At 43.0% G+C, this 12,765-nt stretch overlaps 2 long non-coding RNA genes across 3 annotated transcripts; one reads left to right on the top strand and one right to left on the bottom strand.

Moving 5' to 3' along the window:
• Positions 1-5,698, top strand: LOC135565262 (uncharacterized). The gene is made up of 2 exons (XR_010461438.1): positions 1-238; positions 5,561-5,698. It is a non-coding gene; the product is annotated as an uncharacterized LOC135565262 (long non-coding RNA).
• Positions 4,898-7,041, bottom strand: LOC115123217 (uncharacterized). Of its 2 annotated transcripts, XR_003862576.2 has the most exons (4): positions 6,189-7,041; positions 5,756-5,807; positions 5,542-5,663; positions 4,898-5,246 (listed from the first exon to the last, which is right to left on the bottom strand). It is a non-coding gene; the product is annotated as an uncharacterized LOC115123217 (long non-coding RNA). The 2 variants fall into 2 exon arrangements; XR_010461439.1 differs by lacking the exon at positions 5,756-5,807 and having other exon boundaries at positions 6,189-7,035.
• Between the last annotated feature and the right edge of the window lie 5,724 nt (positions 7,042-12,765).

The raw sequence follows: 12,765 nt of genomic DNA, 5'->3' as shown, positions 1-12,765 counted from the left end.
GATGGTTCTCTGGCCCCTCCTGCTGGTTCTCTGAACTCCCCTCCTGGTTGTCTGCCCATGCCTGTTGCCTCCTTGGCCTTTCCTGGTGGCCATCAGCAGATCCAGTGGGCTCTTGGCTTACTTGTTGGCCTGTGGCCCACCAGGGCAACTCCTGACCGTGGTTGTAATCGTGGCTGTGTTGGGTGGTTAGACACCGGGTGTTGATTTGAGCATCAGCCTCCAGATTCATCTGATCCAGGTAGTTTTCCTTCATCCTCTCCCTCTCCTCCTTCAGTTGTTGATGAGTGTGTTTTTAAGCAGGGACCGCTCTCTCCACTGCTTGTTGAAATCCTCCATCTTCTTCCTTCTCTCCTCAGCCTTCAGCAGCTCCTTCCTCTTCTCCCTCTCTCTCTCTGCCCGGGTCATGGTGGATGTTAGCCTTGTGTGTCCAGGGATGGCTGGGAGGGAGAAGAAGTAGAGTTTACATTCAACTTAGTGGATCTGGTATCAACTTAAATGTAATGGACACAGGGAATGAAGAATAGAAAACACAATTGGATCTCAATGATTCTTTACTCTTTTCAGTTGAGCAAGGCATGGAATGTGTCAATAAAGTGCAATAATTCCCATCCCGAATTGTCCTGGCCCTAAGTTGAACATGAGTCCAGAATGGCACCTATTCTTTGTATAGTGCCAGGGCATATGTGATCGCTTAGGGCCCCATGGCCACTAGTAGCCCCCGGATCCCCCCAAAACACGTTTTTGTGTGTGTTTTTTAGGAACTCTTTCTGGTTCTTTACTTAGTCTTGAGAGTTAGACTAGTAGATGACACAAGGTACCATTTAAAAACGTGGTTGTTATCAGCAGTATTTTTCTTGTTATGTCAGTCAGTCACTCAATGAGCCATGTCAGCTAACATATTCTTTGGACAGTAGTTTTATATTGAAACAATGATGCAACATGATGACTGGTGTGGAACTTATGTGTGTAGAGGAGACTAAAGAGGATGATGTCATAAGTAGAGGGAAAACAGGTCTTACCTATGTGGACGATCTTATGGCCCTCCTCAGCCTCTCTCTGATACGTTCTCTCTATCTTTCTGAGGTTCCTCTTCTCCCATGTTTTATTCACCCAGCCCACAGCTCTCCTTCTGATACTTTTATCAGGTGGGAGAATGTCCTCCTTGTCATCTTCCTTCTCCTCCTCCTCTAACTCACCCCTCTTGTACTCAAGGATCTCCCTTCTTTCCTCTTCCACCATCTCCTTTCTTTTTTTTTTTGCCTCTATTATATTTTCTCTCTCTCTGATTAAAGATAAATGGCATTTAATGGCTTTCTTTCTCTGCTCCTCTCTCTCCTCCTCTCTCTGCCTCTCCTCCTCTCTTAGTCTCAACATTTCTTTCTGTCTAGCAATTTCAATCTCTTGTTTTCTATCCTGCTCCTCTTGTTGTCTTGCCCTCTCCTGTTTTCTTTCCATCTCCAGCCGTCTTTCCTCCTTCTCCCTCCTGATTTGTTGTCCTCTTTCTATGTGTTCTCTTTCCCCCTTCAACACTTCTAACCTCCTCTCTTTACGCCTATTGAAGACTTCCCGTGCTTTTGCTTTAACATTAACTACTACATGTTTCTTCATGCTTACTTCCTTTCCTCTCTCTTCTCTTTCCCTGTACTCTTCCTCTGCTTCCTTAATCACTTCCTGCTTTTCTTCCATCTCTCTCTCCTGTTCTATCTCCAGTTCATTCTGTCCCTCAATTTCCCCAAAATATTTTTCTGCCCCTCCTTTCTTCTTCCTGCTTCCTCCCTTTCTCTCATAATCATCTTTTCTTTCTCCATCTCTTTCTGTTGCTGATCTTTTAATTCCATCTCTCTCTGATTCTCATTGTCTTTCTCCCTTTCTTTCTCCTTCTCCTTTTGTTTCTGTCTCTCCTCTTGTTGTTGTGTTTAAATAGTTCTCTTCTATCTCTTCTATCTCTCTCTGTCTCTTGTTCTCCCCCTCTCTTCCCTCCTTCTCCATGTCAATTTGCTTCTGTTTCCATATATTTTCTTCTTCTTGATCTCTCTCAAACATTATCTTTCTCTCCTCTTGTTGTTGTCTCTTTCTTCTCTCCCATCTCTCTCTCATTCTCTTTCTCTTCGATCGCTCTCTGTCTCTCTTCTTCTCTTTCTTCCTCTTCCATCTCTATTTGCTTCCATCTTTCTTCTTTGCTTCTTTCAATCTCTTTCTGTCTTCTTCTTTCTCTCTTTCAATCTCTATTTTTCTGTTTCTATTTCTTCTCTTTCTTTCAATCTCTTTTCTGTCTCTTCTCCATGTTTTTTCTCTTTCCTTTTGATCTCTCTCTGTCTCTCTTTCTCCTTCTCTTGTACTTCCTCTTTCATCTCTTTTTGCTTCTGTTTACATATTTCTTCATCATTCTCTCTTTCGATCTCTCTCTGTCTCTCTTTCTCCCTCTCTCTTTCTTCCTCTTCCATCTCTTTTTGCTTCTGTTTACATCTTTCTTCTTCAATCTCTCTTTCAATCTCTTTCTCTCCCTTTCTGTCTCTCTTCTTCCTCTTTCTCTATTTGCTTCTGTTTACATCTTTTTTCGTGTCTCTTTCAATCTCTCATTCTCTTCCTTTTTCTCTCTCTTTCTGTCTCTCTTTCTCTCCTTTTCTTCTTCCTCTTCCATCTCTATTTGCTTCTGTTTACATCTTTGTTCTTCAATCTCTCTTTCAATCTCTCTCTGTCTCTCTTCTTCTCTTTCCATAATTTTCTGTCTCTTCTCCATTCTCTTCCTTTTGATCTCTCTCTGTCTCTCTTTCTCCCTTTCTCGTTCTACCTCTTCCATCTCTATTTGCTTCTGTTTACATCTTTGTTCTTCAATCTCTCTTTCAATCTCTCTCTGTCTCTCTTCTTCTCTTTCCATAATTTTCTGTCTCTTCTCCATTCTCTTCCTTTTGATCTCTCTCTGTCTCTCTTTCTCCCTCTCTCTTTCTTCCTCTTCCATCTCTATGTGCTTCTGTTTGCGTCTCTCCTCTTCTTCTTCTCTCTCCATCTCCTTCTTCTTCTCATCTTCTTCTTGTCTCTGTTTTGGTATTTTCTCCATTCTCTTTCTTTCTACCTCTTTCTGTTTGTTGTGCTCACCCTCCATCTTCTCCTCCATGTCCATTTGGTTCTGTTTCCATTTATATTTGTCTGTTTCCATATTTTCTAATTCTATCTGCTGTTCCTTGATTTTCTTGAAGACTTCCTCCAATTCAGACGTCTTTTTGTCATTGATGAGGGCCGTCCCCATCTCCATCTCTCTCTCCACTCTATTTTTCATCTCCTCTTCACTTCGTCTCCAATCATTTTCTCTCTCTCTGTCTCTATCAAATGTTCTCTCTGGTTCAGTCTCGTCTTTCAATCTAATCTCTTCTTTCATTCTCACAACCTCTCTGTCTAACACTAGTACATTTTGGTTAACCTGTTTCACTCTCTCATTCTGTCTTCTAAACGCTTCTTTCGCTCTTTCAAATTTGATTTTGTATTGAATCTCTTTTGTTGTCATATCTTCTTTCAGTCTCTCAACCTCTCTCTCTAACTCTTTTACCTTTTCGTTAACCAGTTTGACTTTCTCATTCTCTGCAATACGCATGTCTCTTTCTCTTTCCAATATGATTTCCTTCTCAATCTCTTTCAATCTCTCAATCTCTCGTTCTAACGCTTTTATCGTTTCTTCTGCCTGTTCCACTTTCTTCTTCATTTCTTGTCTTTCCAATTCTGCTTTTCTCTCACTTTCCATCTCCCTTTCTCTCTCTCTTTCCCTCTCTCTTCCTGTTTCAATAGGTTTGTGGTTCCAGGCCAGTCTTGGTCGCTGATCCTCCATGACTTTCTGCCATAGCCTCAATCTCTCAATCTCTTGCTTCATTTTAAAAGGTAAAATTAGTGATAATCTATTACCAAGACATACTTTCAAAGGATTTGCAGAGAATGATACACAGAAATACAACCTAGAGCTAGGTAATTGAATCAAACACTGGACAACATCAATAGCAGGGTCATGTTGATCAATTCATCTGGACAATTCATTGTCAATTAATGTATTGACATGGTTTGAAAAAATTATGAGACATTTTATGGAATCAATTATGTCCAAAATGTGTACAAATACAAACACACAACCTTCTTGCCCATTCAGTTAGGGGTTTGAGAAATTCCTGTTACAATTTGTGTGATGTTACAACAATGTGGCCTCTGATGTTTATGCTTGTAGAAATGACTCCTACAAATGATGCTTCACTAATGCAACTATTTACAACCTGCACAGATACAGTTATCAACAACAACAACAGTAATGACGTTAATAAGGAAGTGGATATTCAACCGGCAGAAGAAAGGCATAGGGGTTGAGATAAATGAAGGTTAGGTTCAGGACCTAGGGTTGGGTTAAGGTAAAGGTTAGGTATAGTTTCAGTGAGGTTAAGGTAAGGGTTAAGGAAAGGAATAAAAGTTAACATTGGGTTAGCATACCGCTGTCAGCCACTATTCATTTTCAGCTGGGTAAATATACACTGCCTTTTAATAATAACAATGACATGTCTTACGTGGGCCAGTTGTAGGTCCACCATCAGTAGATCCAGCAGTTGTTTGAGTCTGTGGATCTCCTGCAGTTTTCTCTGGTACTCCATTGCTTCTGTGGCTCTCTCTGCTTCTCTCTGTCTCTCTGCTTCTCTCTGTCTCTCTGCCTCCCTCTGTCTCTCTGCCTCCCTCTGTCTCTCTGCTTCCCTCTCTCTCTCTGCCTCCCTCTGTCTCTCTGCTTCTCTCTGTCTCTCTGCTTCTCTCTGTCTCTCTGCTTCTCTCTGTCTCTCTGCCTCTCTCTGGCTCTCTGTCTCTCTCTGGCTCTCTGCTCTCTCTCTGTCTCTCTCTCTGGCCTCTGCCTCTCTCTGGCTCTCTGCCTCCTCTGGCTCTCTGCCTCCCTCTGGCTCTCTGCCTCCCTCAGTCTCAGGATCTCAGCCTTCCACTCTTTCATTATACCCCTTTCTACTCTTCTTCTCCTCCTTTCATCTTTTAAAAGGGCTCGGAGATGGTCTGTCTCAGACTGTAATTGTTCAATGATCTTGTCCTTCTCCGTTCCACCATTCCTCTTCTTCTTTTCCTCCTCCCAGAGGCACACTTGAAGTCTGTCCATCTCCTTCTTCTGATTTCGGATCGTTCGATCCTTCCCCATCAACTCAAGCATGTGGGCTTCCTTCTCTGTATAGGTCTTCTTCTCTTCTCTCGGGAAGTGAACCTCCATCTCTGCCTGCTTGTAGCTGGGATCAAAGGAATGTCAACACATTATTTAGGAAGTGAACTCAGACAATTTACTACAATATTAAAATAATAATTCAACTTCTGCTCAATTTAACTGTCTTTAATAACACAAATCACACAACTGTGACTTACAATACGTGAATGTGATGAGTTGACTGTCCATGATGGCCAGAGGTGGGTAATGTGTCACTCTGGTCCAGGGCGTTACGTACAGCTTGCAGACACTGAGCCTTCCTTCAGCAAGCCGTACATAATGCCCTGGACCAGAGCTAGGTTATGTGTTGAATGACTTACAGACTGTTCCATATGATAGGAGGGGGTAAGAAGACAGTCCCAGTAGGAGACGGAGATCGTCCAGAAGAAGAAGAGCTGTCCATCTCCTCAGAGACTGCAGGAAAGGTCTACAAGTTTTATTTCTGGAAAATAAAGAGATGCTTTCGTTCAGCAACAATGTGTGTTTCTATGTTTCTGTCACTAGATGGTGCCATTGTACACAACATTTACTCACCAGGTCAGTGAATTCAGAAACAGTCTTCAGAGTTGAGTCCTCAAGCTCTAGCCTACAACCCATCATGCATCAGCACAACTAATATAATAATACCTCATCACAACTTCATAATCACAGTACACCTGGATTGTGTTCACAAAGTGTTTCAGGGTAGGAGTGCTGATCTAGGATCAGGTCTCCTCCTGTCCATCAAAACGTATTCAGTTTCATTTAAAAGACCAAACTGATTATTGATCAGCACTCCTTCTATGAGACTTTGTGAATATGAGCCTATGTGAAAGAACCTTTCTGGCATATGCTGGCTAGACAGTACACAGACAATTCAGATAGTCCGACAGACAGAAGAGTAGATACAGATGGAGTGATTGATAGCAACAGAAATAACGAAGCGGATGGTTAATGTATTGTAAACTTTTGTAAATATTTGACTCACCTCAAATCACACGTGTCAAACCTCAGTTTTAGTGTGGAACCGAATAATAACTTTGGCATGAACTTTCTCTGTTCTGGAGCTGTATTGTTGCGTCATAATCCGTTCACCGCGCCTGCTTGATTGACAGCTAGGAGTTCTCCTGCGCACCAGTGTCCAAAGGTCGATAATGTTTAGCTACTCATAATTGATAAAGACATTTATAACTATTTTCACTTGACTTTTATTTCGTGTATTTTTGCCTAAGGTTATTTGGAATTCTATGTTGTGTGATTTGTCTTTGTATGGGCCTAAAGTTCAATGAAATACAAACAGCAACCATAGCCTACAAACATTTCCCACACAAATACAAATGTGGGTGTTTAGTGAGAACACAAAATAATAACATTACAGCCATAACTGTACAAACAAACATACAATCACAACTCTCTCCCCACTATTTATTATTTCTGCAGTGAGGATTCACCCCCTTTAGATAATGATGTTGTAATTTATCTACAGAAAAACGTTGTTCTGAGCTCAACAAGCAGTTGTAGCAGTATGCAAATCATAGAGCCAGATGAATGGCTCTTTCACCGATGCAATTCGGTTCCCGAGGTTCAACAAAAATATCCGTTCAAAAAGAGCCGTTCGTTCGTGAACGACACATCACCACACTGTAGTTCTCCACCATTTAGTATCGTGAGCTGGAGGAGCGTTCGTCCAACTTCTCATCCAAGTAAATGGCAGCGGCGCATCATCCATCCGCTGAACTCCCAAGGGACTGGGAGGATAGTTCACGATGCAACAAGCGTTTGGGGAGGACATTCATTGTAACGCAATGACTGTTTTTAAATTCTTAATGGACTCTTGCTCCAGGGGAAATCTCAGCAGTGATGTCTCTGCTGTGCGTCAGAGGTGGGATCTTTTCCTTCTTCACTATGCTTACTATACTGTACATATCGGTCACATTAATGACATTGCACTCAGGAAAGTTGTCTGTAGGCTATTGGGGAGATGCGCATAGCCCGTTGAGTTGTCACGTTCCAGTCCAAACATGACCTGGGATGTGAGAAGGGAGCTATTCTATAACACATGTAGATGACATGTTGTCTTTATATGTAGATTATATTTGGGTTATATATTTCATATTTGATTGATGATTAGGCCTATGACTTTTGATTCCACTTTGGCTACCTTGCACCATATTGTCCTCTCTTGCTATATCTTAAACTTTATGCCCTTGTGCAGATCTTCTCTCTAAACAATATTCATGATAGTTTGAATGAGTTGAGTAAACTACACTGTTGTTAGCTTCTCAGTCTGTACTGTACTGTCCCTGGAAGACTCTCCACATAGTTCACCTAGATCCAGTCCACTTTGTACCACTGGTCAACTAATCATCCAAACCTCTGATTAGTGAATCAGGTGTGCTGGTGGTGGAATACATGATATGAGCTGGTTAGGGGGAGGACAGGTTTGAGAAGGGAAAGACTAAATGGACTTTTCTGACCAACATCCCATTGACAGCCCGTCTGGCCAAAACCTAAAACGGACCCTAACCTTAACCCTAACCTTAACCCTAACATTAACCCTAACCCCTAACATTAACCCTATGCCTTAACATCATGGGTGTGATTAACATTAACCCTGACATTAACCCTTACCTTAGTTTCTCCCTGTGTGTCCAGTAAACCTCCTCTCATCATGGGTAACAACTAACCAAACCCTTAAGCCTTAAAGGTAGTCTCATCAGTCATCAGACTGTAGTTTCTCCCTGTGTGTCCAGTAAACCTCCTCTCATCATGGGTGTGATTCAGACTGTAGTTTCTCCCTGTGTGTCCAGTAAACCTCCTCTCATCATGGGTGTGATTCAGACTGTAGTTTCTCCCTGTGTGTCCAGTAAACCTCCTCTCATCATGGGTGTGATTCAGACTGTAGTTTCTCCCTGTGTGTCCAGTAAACCTCTTCTCATCATGGGTGTGATTCAGACTGTAGTTTCTCCCTGTGTGTCCAGTAAACCTCCTGTCATCATGGGTGTGATTCAGACTGTAGTTTCTCCCTGTGTGTCCAGTAAACCTCCTCTCATCATGGGTGGGATTCAGACTGTAGTTTCTCCCTGTGTGTCCAGTAAACCTCCTCTCATCATGGGTGGGATTCAGCCTGAAGCTGGAGAGGCCATTAGCAACCAGCCCGACCACTTTATTAGTAGTTGGGGATGGATAGTATCTCTAGAGGTACAGTAGGGCATTTCCATTTAAAAGGATTGTCTATTAGTTATTTGTGAAATTGTTAGATATTACTTTTTAGATAATAGATAGATAATAGATATTACTGCACTGTCGGAACTAGAAGCACAAGCATTTCGCTAGACTCGCAATAACATCTACTAACCATGTGTTGTGACCAATAAAATTAGATTTTGATCACGCACCAATTATGACGTTCATAGGAGCATGTGTAATTGGGTGTCAAATGAAATCTAAGAGTGTATATTTTTGGTAAATGTAATTCTAGATGCTTCTAGTTCCGACAGTGCACGGAGTTGCAACTTGTACCAGAGGAGAATGTTATGCAGCAGAAAAATATTGTTGTAGAAGGTAAGGATGGATCTGAACAGCCATTTCCTCAGACTGGTGAGGAGGTGCCCAGTACGAGTGCTGGGGTACAGGAGGGGGTTCGTGTGGAGCTAATCTCCCAGGTAGTGGAGGAGATGCCTGGTACGAGTGATGGGGTTCAGGTGGGGCTAGTCTCCCAGGTAGTGGAGGAGATGCCTGGTACGAGTGATGGGGTGCAAGTGGGGAGTGTTGAGAGGGATGTGGTAGAAGGGATTCAGGGGTCTGTGGCCTCAGTTGAGAAGGATCAGGAGAAGGATATGGACCTTCTAGGAGGGAACGTTGCCATGAACCACTCGAGGCTCTGCGGATTCTGAAGACCTGGGAGAAGCTCACTCTGAAAATGGGTGTACTATATCGCGTTACCAAACGTTTTCTGTCAAAGAAGAAGACGTACCAGTATGTAGTACCCACCTCAATGAGGGCGACAGTTTTGAAGGGTGTCCACAATGAAGCCGGTCATCAGGGGCAACAGCGGACGTTGTACTTGACCAGACAGAGGTTCTTCTGGCATGGTCTGGAGTCGGATGTGAGAGAGTATGTCAAGACCTGCAAGTGGTGTGTGTTCAGTAAGGCCCCCGAGCCAGAGGCCAGAGCTCCACTGGAGAACATCATCACGACTGAGCCCCTCGAGTTGGTGTGTGTGGACTTCTGATCTGCAGAAGACTCCAACAACAAGTCCTTGGATGTTCTGGTCGTCACTGATCATTTTACTAAGATGGCCCATGCCTTCTTGTGTCCGAACCAATCAGCTAAAGCGGTGTCCCTTCAGCTGTGGAACAACATCTTCTGTGTGTATGGTTTACCTCGTCATATCCACTCTGACCAAGAGGAAAACTTTGAAAAGTAAATTGATTGCGAGTACATCAAGTCCCTGACGAGAGACCTGAGGGAGGCCATGGAGACGGTACAGGTGTCGGCACCCAAACAGCTGAAGAGGCATGCGGGCCTCTACAACAGGGAGATCAGAGGAGCTCCAGTGGAGGTCGGTGATCGGGCGCAGCTGGCGAATAAAGGTGAACGTGAAAAGAGGAAGCTGGCGGATCGTTGGGAGAACAACCTCTATATTGTTACGGAGAAGAATAGTGACATCCACAGAACATCCCTCAGAACATCCTTCAGAACTCACCACATTCTGAGGGTGCCACTGGTGGCACAAGCATGTCAGAGCTAACCTTTGGAGAAGAAATGTCCGAACCCTCTGAAGAAGAAAGGCATTCTGAAGATGCCTCTGGTAGCACAAGGTCCAGCAACAGTCACAGAACCCTTGACCTTGACTATCCACCGACTGTGGACAGTGACCCACCAGTGGTGGTTGTAGGTGAACAGGTTAAACGTAATGACAACTCTGTTAGGCCTGTCAGGTCAGGGGCTGGTCGGGTTAGGAAACACCCAGTAAGACTCATGGAGACTATGCAGACACAGAGGGTTTTTCATACAGAATTCATTAGAGTACCTGTGTGGGTGTAGGATTAGAATCCAAGTCTGTAGCCCATTTTTTTTTTTACTTTCAAGAGACCCCATGGAGGTCATGGGTCAGAGGTCAAGTAGGCCAAGGTTTTTCTGTCTGAGGTTCTTATTGTCACTGAGTGTACTGAACATGTAATAGGCATGTTTTCCTATGGGGTCTTTGAATTCCCCTAATTCTCTTTAGAGAATAGTCTTTGCACTGGAATGTTTGGTGACATATGTATTGCAAGGTATTGCATACCTCATTTTGTTTCTTTATAGTATGCAACTGTAATTCAGCAGGGGAGAATGGAACAGGGTTGGTTATGTTTCCACTTGCCATTAAAGAAATGTGTATTTAATGTTCAAGCGTTCTTATTGGTTCGTTCAACTCTGACGACAATAAGGCGTGATGTGATTGGCCCGTTTGCAGATCGTGAACGTCAGGTCTCCCCAGTATGAAAATGTGATGCAAGGGGTAGGTCACGTTCTGGATACTATTTCCTAATTTACAATGTGTACAAGTTTGCTGTACGTTACTGATTTATACATGTGTGTGTGTATATGGTACTTGTTAGGGATTGAGGGGCTTTCTGGGATGTGCTTTGGTATATGATTGCTGTATATAAGTGGGTTAGCTAGCATGCACCGATGTAATGGTCACATAAGCCCACTGCTAACACAGTTGTTTTCATGCTACAGATTTGACCTTTGACAGCCATCAACACCATTAGGCCCTTCACAACTAACCTGCTGTTTCCTATTGAACAACAGATAATAATGCTCAACTGGGACCACTGGCTGGAGTGATTTATTTGAACAAAACACAACGCAAGGAGAGAACGATTAACATCTGTTACACTAACAACAGTGTAGTTTACTCAACTCATTCAAACTATCATGACTATTGTTTAGAGAGAAGATCTGCACAAGGGCATAAAGTTTAAGATATAGCAAGAGAGGACAATATGGTGCAAGGTAGCCAAAGTGGAATCAAAAGTTATAGGCCTAATCATCAATCAAATATGAAATATAAAACCCAAATATAATCTACATATAAATGTAGTAGAGTTGAAAAGGTCATTCCATCAAACTTCAAATGATTAGAATAGTACACAAGGCAGAACAGAACAACCAGGTTGGGGGTCAGTGGCCCAAGCCCGCGAACAGGAATATTCCAAGTTCAGACAGCAGGGGGAAGTCAGATCGCTATGATCGCCAGGAAATTTACTTTTGGTGTCTATTGTACGGAACTACAGTAGCTGAATGATGTTGACATCTTGAGGTCTTGTTTCATTAAATGTATTTTATTTAATCTGGGTGCCTGCGTCAACACCCTGGTACAACCCGTAGCTCCCGTTCTCCTCAGTCTGAGAAAACACTGAGAGAAAGGTAGGTGTTGCAGATTACTCCTTTGTAGAAGTCCATAACGTGAAATAAATAAAACATCCCAATGTTAATGCTGCAGATATTGTTATAAGGGAGTGTGAGACTATTGAAACATGTAACTTTCAGAGTTTTATTGTTATTAATATAGTTTACAGAGTGCTAAAAGTGCTGCTGTTGCTAGCTAGCATGCCTTTCTGTGATGCAGACGGTTAGCTGCCCACTGGTGCTAGTGTTGCATTATGGGAGATGTAGTTTTGTCCTCTACGGTCTGAATGGGATAGAGGCGATTTCACGTTGTAACTTGTTTGTGTTGCAGTGTTTTTGTACATGAGTTGTTGTATTTTGGTACTGTCAACACTGAAATCACCTAGCAATGTATTGGGGATGTGAGACAGGATATGTGTTTTATCTTTCTTCATGCTCCTGTGTAGAACAACTTGTCAGATGGTGCATTGGAGACTGATGTGTTCCTGTCCTGTCTTTTCACAATACTATTGCAGATCAACATAAGCCAGCAGCATACCACCCTGCATACCACCGCTGGCTTGCTTCTGAAGCTAAGCAGGGTTGGTCCTGGTCAGTCCCTGGAAGGGAGACCAAATGCTGCTGGAAGTGGTGTTGGAAGGCCAGTAGGAGGCACTCCTTCATCTGGCCTATGTAGGGTGTTATCTTTTGCCTGGGATGTTAAACCGGTGTCCTGACTCTCTGAGGTCATTAAAGATCCCATGACACTGATCGTAAGAGTAAAGGTGTTACCCCGGTGTCCTGGCTAAATTCCCAAGCTGGCCCTCAAACCATCTCAGTCACCTAATAATCCCCAGTTTACAATTTGCTCATTCATCTCCTCCTCTCCCCTGTAACTATTCCCCAGGTCGGTGCTGTAAATGAGAATGTGTTCTCAGTAAACTTACCTGGTAAAATAATGGATTAAAAAAAAAAGTCTAGAAGACAGCCGTGGTGTCGCTCTTCATTTCCTGCTTCTCCTGTGGTGCATATAAGACCCACTACATAAAGACAACATGTCATCTACATGTGTTATAGAATAGCTCCCTTCTCACATCCCAGGTCATGTTTGGACTGGAACGTGACAACTCAACGGGCTATGCGCATCTCCCCAATAGCCTACAGACAACTTTCCTGAGTGCAAT

This window comes from Oncorhynchus nerka, linkage group LG27, assembly GCF_034236695.1.
Source record: "Oncorhynchus nerka isolate Pitt River linkage group LG27, Oner_Uvic_2.0, whole genome shotgun sequence".
Lineage (NCBI taxonomy): Eukaryota > Metazoa > Chordata > Actinopteri > Salmoniformes > Salmonidae > Oncorhynchus > Oncorhynchus nerka.
The sequence above is the reverse complement of the archived record's forward strand: the minus strand, read 5'-3'. Positions and strand labels throughout refer to the sequence as shown.